The following is a 7,669-nucleotide window of genomic DNA, read 5'->3' as shown; positions in this document are numbered from 1 at the left end:
AAAACACTTAAATCAAACCTATAAAATATTACAAGTTTCAAAACTTGCTTTGGGGCATTTTAGAACCCCTAAAATGACGATCCAAACGTTTAGGTGGACTTGATGTAATGAGCCGACATTATTGTACGCAAAAAAAGATATTAAGTTTTATATAAAATATTGATATTTTGGGATTTTTGAAATATGACTAATTTTTGCCCAAAGTATGGAAAAAAACGTGATTGGAAAGGTAATTAAAAAAAAAAAAAAAAAAAAACGTTGACACCATTCCACGTACAAAATTAGTGCGTGAAAGGCCCAAACTGTATTTTGCGAGTTGGTCCTTTCACGCATGAATTTCGTGCGTGAATACTACTAATGTAATTTTTTTTTTTTTTTGCATTAGTTTGGTTCAACTTTTTATTTTTTGTGCTACTTAAGTCGCGGATTCCTTTAAACGTATAATAACTGTACTGTATGCTTTCCACGACCACATTTGCCTTTTTCTTTTCGAAAAAAGAAAACAAGGATGTTGGTTTGTAGCTCAGGTGTATGTACACCCTAGAGCATTCACAACTTGACATGTGTGATAGTCAAAATATCCTACTCCTAATCCTCCCCATTTTATTGGAAAATTTCGCGATAATTATGAATCAAGTTTTCTCCTAAATTTTTAAATTTATTGTTATTACATTTGGAATTGGTGAAAATCATCTGCTCCCTTAAACTTTGCTTTAAAAGTGAGGAAAGCGTTACACAATGGGCCGTGCGGGTGATCTTAATCAGATGACCCCATTTTTTATTAATTGCAATCAATAACCGTAAAGATTGTTTTGATTACTTTGAGTCCCACAAAAACCCCTTAACCTACACCATCATTACCAACTATCACACGTTACAATTGGAGTCGGTGCAGCTCGATCAGAATTTGACTTTGAGGGGGAGCCATTGACTATTTTAGACAGACAAGTCCAAAAACTAAGATCAAAAGAAATAGCTTCGGGGAACGTGCATTGGAAGAATCATTCGATTGAGGAGGCTACTTGGTAGACTAAGTCGCACATGCAGAGCAGATATCCACATCTGTTTGATAGCTCTGGTACGATTCTAAACTCGTTCGAGAATGAACGTTTATTTAAGTGGGAGAAGATGTAACAATCTGACCTTTGATTTTGAGATTTAACACTTAATTTTGTGTTGGAAACTTTGAATAAGTCAACATCCATTTGGAATTTGTTTGAGGGTTCATGTGAGTTTTTGGTGCTAAAACCCCCTAGTTGTTGTACCACATTTAATTTTTTTTTCTAGGCCTTCGAGATTGTGGGGCCTAGGTTGCGTTTGGATGAAGAGGCTGGACCTTTTGCGGTCGTGTGTGGCTGATCGCGGTCGCGTAGAAGGCTTCGTTGGATTACTCTTTGCAGTCGCGAGCTTCTCTCACGCGTTCACGTATGATGACCACTAGCAGTATAAATTTAGATAGATGGAGATTTTCATTCTATTTCTTCAGTTTGGCCATTTGAGACTCGGTTTTGGGGCGATTTGGAGGTGGAAAATCACCACAAATTATTGGGTAAGTATTTCTAACTGTGATTTAAGTGATTATATCGATTTCCGTTGATTTTAATGCCTAGATTCTATGATTTCAATTGAAAATTTGAGGAATTTTAACCTATGTTTAAGATTGTAAATTGCTAAATTAGAGGTCGAATTGATATCGGATTTTGAAATTGAATGTAGATTTGAACTCGTGGGAGTATAAGTAACGTGGAAATCTAGTAACATTATGATTTTGACTCCCGAGGCTCCGGTTTGACTTTGACTTAGTCTTTGTTTGATATTGCAATATGGATATTCGTTTAATCCCATATAATACTATTTTTGAATAAGTTGGGAGTACTCAGAGGCTCTAAGACATGTCTATGTGTGGAGGCTAGTAGCGCTTCAAACCGAGGTAAGTAAAGACTTTGACTTTGATGAGAGAATTTTATCGACTAAGTGTTATTTGTGATATACTATGTATATGGAGGGTATAGGCAAGGTGAAAAAGCTTACGCAGGTTGGGGGGGGGGGGGGTGACATGTTGGGTTATTTGTCGATTATGCCTTTTTTTACCTGTCTTATACGCTGCATGAATACTTAACCAAACTCTATGCTGAACTGAGGATTAGACATTGTTTTATGTTTAAATTGTCAGTTATAAGGTATGTGCATGTAAATTACATGCTTAGCGCTTTTGTTTATATGTTATAATTGCATACATGATTCTGTAACGTGATTTGTACATGACACATGAGTTGTCCATGTGAAATGTTATTAGCATATGAGTTCCTCGTGCATTATGTGAAAATGGATCAAATCCCTATGAGTCACTGTCACGACCCAACCGGAGGGCCATAACGGGCACCCAGAGCTAACTTGCCAAGTAGCTCTTAACATACTTCTCATGATCATATCTAGGTGAGCCACATGGCTAACTCATATTTCCGACGAACTGAAGGGACACAAGTTCCATCTAATATATGCCCGACTATATAAACATCAGTGACCATGCCCTGTACAAGCCCAAAAGGCTATCAAAATGATATACAAAATGTGAACCGATAAGGCTATGGACATCTAGCTATGTACATCTGTCTACGAGTCTCTACATGGAGTATGTAATATCATAAAGACGGGGCAGGACCCCGTCATGCCCATATGTACACAAAAGAATAATACCAACTAAACAACAACTCCAGATCAAATCGAGCACTCCCATTCAATCACTGATGAAGCAGCACGGGGTCTGGTCTGTCTCCCTGTCTACTGCGCAGGCATGAACGTAGCGTCTACAAACAAAAAGACGTCAGTACGAACAATGTACTAAGTATGTAAGACGTGAATAACAACATGATGAAAGCATGAAGATAACATAAGATAAAGAGAACACTTTATACCTTCTAATACCTCTTAAGATGACTGTCTTACATACTTAACCTTTCTTCTAAAGGGAACATTTCATACATATACATATAATGTTACCATACCCAGCCAGATAGGCTCCGTGCCATCCGTACTCGGCCATAACAAGGCTCGGTGTTATTCGTACCCGGCCATAACTAGGCTCGGTGTTATTCGTACCCAACTGCAGTGGTGTGCGCGCAATAGATATCATACCTGGCCATATAGGCTCGGTTGTCACAACATAGCTATATATATCTCTACTATATAGAAGCACGGGTTTGGAGGCAGGATCGTCGTCCTTCAAGTATTTACGTAAATAAAAGCAAAAGTGGGGGCAACTTTAAAACCAAAAGTGAGGGTAACACTCCTATTACACTGTTATTATCTTTGACGTGTTGAATGGAATCCACTAGAAAGTGGCTTTTCAGTTGTTTGTTTGTAAATTTTCAAGAGCAAATTTTGTTTGTTCATTTCTTACTCTCTCTCTCTATTTTGGGGCTTGCTCTTCCGCTTTTCCTCTTCTATTCTAAAAAAATAGGTTCTTCTTCCTTTCCCTTTTATTCACTGTTTTTTTTAGTTCTTTCTATTTATTTGTGTTAGTTGCTTTTGGTGTTATTTTTTGATTTTATAGGTAATTTTCTCTCTCTGAAATTAAATATCTAAGCTTGATTTTTTACTATACATGTATTTGAGACTGAAATTTTTGAATTTTTATATGTTCTCATTTTTGCTGAGTTATCCTGTGTGTTGCATGTTACTTCTTCTTCCTCTTTTTTTTTTTTTTTTTTTTTTTGGGATGGATTTCACTGTTGTCTTTTCATATTTTCTGTGTGTCTTATCAGTATTTTTTCAACATACTTTTGTTTGAAACTTTACTTTTCGGATTTGATCTGTCCTAATTTTTTGTTGTGTTGCTCTATGTGTTTCATGCGGTGGGTATGACTTGAAATAAGTGGTGGGACTAAATTCACCGCATTTGGAATTTGGTAATTTAGTAGCCTTGCTGCTAATTTTGGATAAAAAGTAGAGTCTTAATTCTGATGTTCTTTTAAACCCATTTCTGCCAAGGTCCTTATCATTGTGGGGGTATATATACACATTAATAATAAAGTATTTCAAAATTATTCTTTAATTGAGTTTGTGTTGGCTATAGTTGCATTCCACGTCGAGGCTGAAACTTCTTTGAATTTCAATACATAGCAGTAGTGATCATTCATGTTCAATTTGACTGGAATGTAATGGTTGGCCACTTCGGATTTCGGAGGATTTTGAAGCTCAAATTTGCTCAAAGAAAGCAGGAAAAAACAGGAAATAATCTGATTGATAGAGGTAAGTTCCCAGACTTCTTTTGCCCTATATGTTTATTCATAACGCCCAATGTTTGTGCTTTTATTTCCATGTTATGCTAAATTGACCCGTGTACTTGAGGAAACTTAAATGACGAAGTATGTTAATCTTTAACATTATATTTGAATAAGTGTATCTTTGAAGGATGAATGAATTGTTTTAAAGAATCTATTGGGGTGAAATTAGTACTGAAGAATGATAGGTAGGATCGTGTTTACAACATTTGATTCTTTATGAGTTTGTACTTTTCCGTGGCTTTTAAAATTAGTGTGGGCGATTTCATGGTGCATTTTTCCCTTTTTCTTTTACGTAAAGAAGGAAGCAGACTACTAATTTTAGTTAATTACCTTTCTGTTGTGGAATTTAAGGTCATTTTTGCTCCCACATATCTTTAGTTCTAAATATTATAATATAGTATTTTTGTTGGTGCATTTTTCAGCAGATGCTTGCTGCAAACATAAACCTTGCACGTTTGATACTTTCGGTTACTTCCCTGCAATATATTCTTTGTGCATATAATAGGGTGGGAGTTTGTGGTGTTGTTTGAATTTATGGTCGTAACTTTATGCCAAATAATGACTTCAAATCAAAACCTAAACAAAGTTCTAAGTGCAGAAAGTTTCCTACTTCGATTATTCCACTTTACTTCTTCTTCAACTAAATTGTCTGTCCTTTATGTTGCTCTAATTGCTGATTGACCTGTTGCCCTTAAATCGATTAAACCAGTAAGCTCTCATATGTGAGCTTCTTGAGTATTTCTTTGTCCTTCTTTAGTAGAAAAATACATTGAGTTTGTTGTTTCTTTCGAGGTATAACTTAAGTGGTACTCTGTTACTCTGTTAGTTTGAAACCTCAGTAGCTTTTGCCGGAGTTTGAAACAATTAGCCAAAACGGTAAAAGAGAAACTAAATGATCAGGGAGTCATCCCCCAGCCTCCAGGTGACTTATCCCTCAATTTATGAATTTATTGATAATGCTTTGATGTTCTGCCAGGAGACATGAGCATTTTATGCAAGGAAAGCACAGAGCTGGACTCATGGAACTTACATCAAGTTTACCAAGTTTACCAAGTTTACCAAGCAAAGGCTTGAAATAGCTTATGTTGCGATGATTGCCAAATCTGAGACTGTTTTCCCTTTATTTTAGCTAGGTACCGAAGCAAGTTAGATATTGGAACACTTCTCTTTTGCTTTAGCCAAATTGAGAAATAAAGAATATGGAGTTTTCCGGTGTGTATATGTTTCCACTTGTGGTTGTGCTTAGAGGGGGAAGGAGTTGTAGTTGACTAGCCTTCGGGTGAGTGGAGTGATATATTGTTTAATTTTTGCCCTAAACCAGCTTTACAAGTTTTATGTTTTACTAAAAATTTGAAATTTTGAGATTTGAAATTTCTAAACAACGTTTGGCGTAGGATTATTTTCTTTTTTTAGTAATCCTGCTAGACAATTGAACAAGTATGAAATTATTTTCGTTGAACTTTTTGGTAATCTTGAAATTGTGCAAATAATACTAACAACGTTGTCTGGCATAGGCCCGTGCTCAATGCGACATATTGATCTCTTGGTAATAATTGATGTTTGATAATTCATGTAGGTGGACACACAAATTCTGAATCCGAGGATTAAGACACGCACAAAAGACAAAAAGCTTGGCAAGAAGTGTCTTGAAGAGGTATGAATTCACATAATCAATTTTGATATCCTTCCTATCCAGTTATGACAAAAACCTGCATACTTCCCAATTTTTTGGTGTGCAAATATGTATCAGCTATGCAACCCAATTGACCCTTTGATGTACAAAAAAGGGAGGCCACCTGTACTAAACAAAGTAACATTAATAACATTTACAATCTCCATTTAAAATTATTAGTATTTTCTAAGTTGGTATGGTATATAAATTTGATGATTCATGTCGGCACAAAGATACTTGAAAAGAAAATATTGGGGTGAAGATATTTAGAAATAAAGTCATCGGATTATTATCTAGGTACTAAGCTATAAGATAAGACTATTCTTCATTTTTCGAACCTCGATATGCTCCCAATCTAATAACAAAAATATGCTACCTCCTCACAGGAAGAGTAAAATAGCTTAAAATGAATAAATGTGTTTTCTTCTTTTCTGATAAGGCTATGTGATGATAAATGTGTAACTCTAAAGGGAAAAGTTTACATGTTAAGTAATTATTTGTGGTAATTTGGAGCTATAGGTGAAACTCATAAAGGCACTCTATTAAATAAGTGAGAAGTTAACTTTGTTAAATAATTATTATGGCACTTTACTTCATTTTGTTACTGTCCATTTATAATGTTTGATGGTGTATGTGAAGAGAAAAATTGTTGGATTGAAATGGTCTACTATACTTTACGTAAACTTTACTCTCATTACTTAGTTTTACAATTCAAAAGAATTAAGCTAAAATCCCAATTTTTCTCCCAAGTTCTTAGCTGATTTTAATATTCTTCTGTATCAACATTTGTTCTATTCTCTGTGCCAGTAAGCAAAGTAAGACTCATTAAACTTTCGTTATGTTTACAGTATTACTTTGCTATCTACTGGATTGTGTAAGTTTATTCCTTCAATTTCTTCCCAGGTCATGAAAGAATTTCATCTTGCAAGAGCATACTTATGTTTAACTGCTAATCTCATGCAGATGTTGGAGCACCTATAATCTTTCTTCTTGTGTCTTTCTAGCAACCTACCTATGTAACTTTGTTCCACAAACTATGTTTCTGTTTTGCCTTTCCTGCAAACTACTCCTGTAACTTTGTTCCACAAATGAATGTAATATATTATGAAGCATGTCATGTTAATATTTAGTTTAATCATCTCTCCTTTATTTGCGTCTCAATAGTAACGAACGCCCGTGCAAATCTAGTATATATATACATATAGGAATACATAAGTAAAAGCATCATCATCATCATCATCATCATCATCACTACATCTTTCCTTAAAGGGTCAACTGTCATAAGACGAGATCAACGACGATGAACAAGATCAACAAAATCATGAGCTTCCAGCGTTTCTAAGAAATAGAACGTTATGGATATCATAGATGGATGCATGATGAGGAAATTATGCCTTTAGAAAGAAGGGTTAGCCTTAACATACCTTTACATCTCCTTATTTACTTAACGTTCCCCTTCAAAGTCTACAAAATCTATATTCAAGAGGATTCATACTAAGGTTAGGTGTTAAAACACTCTTGAGTTCAAACTGGTATAATTAACGAGCTAACGAAATTTGGGCAGTACTTCCCCTATTTTATCAACTTCCACCATATTACAAAACAATTCCCAAACAACAATAACAATATCCACAATATCATAATCAAAAGTTATATTCAATTTAATCTCAAATTTATCCAAAATCCTTTTTTAAAGTTCATCTCATAGTCA

General features: G+C 35.0%; 1 long non-coding RNA gene across 1 annotated transcript; it reads left to right on the top strand.

Annotated features, from left to right (window-relative positions):
* The first annotated feature begins 4,149 nt into the window (after positions 1 to 4,149).
* Positions 4,150 to 7,091, top strand: LOC132061823 (uncharacterized). The gene is made up of 3 exons (XR_009416163.1): positions 4,150 to 4,251; positions 5,863 to 5,940; positions 6,862 to 7,091. It is a non-coding gene; the product is annotated as an uncharacterized LOC132061823 (long non-coding RNA).
* Positions 7,092 to 7,669: the final 578 nt, after the last annotated feature.

The sequence above is a fragment of the Lycium ferocissimum genome, chromosome 7 (assembly GCF_029784015.1).
Source record: "Lycium ferocissimum isolate CSIRO_LF1 chromosome 7, AGI_CSIRO_Lferr_CH_V1, whole genome shotgun sequence".
Taxonomy (NCBI): domain Eukaryota; kingdom Viridiplantae; phylum Streptophyta; class Magnoliopsida; order Solanales; family Solanaceae; genus Lycium; species Lycium ferocissimum.
This window is presented reverse-complemented; position numbering and strand designations above follow the sequence as displayed.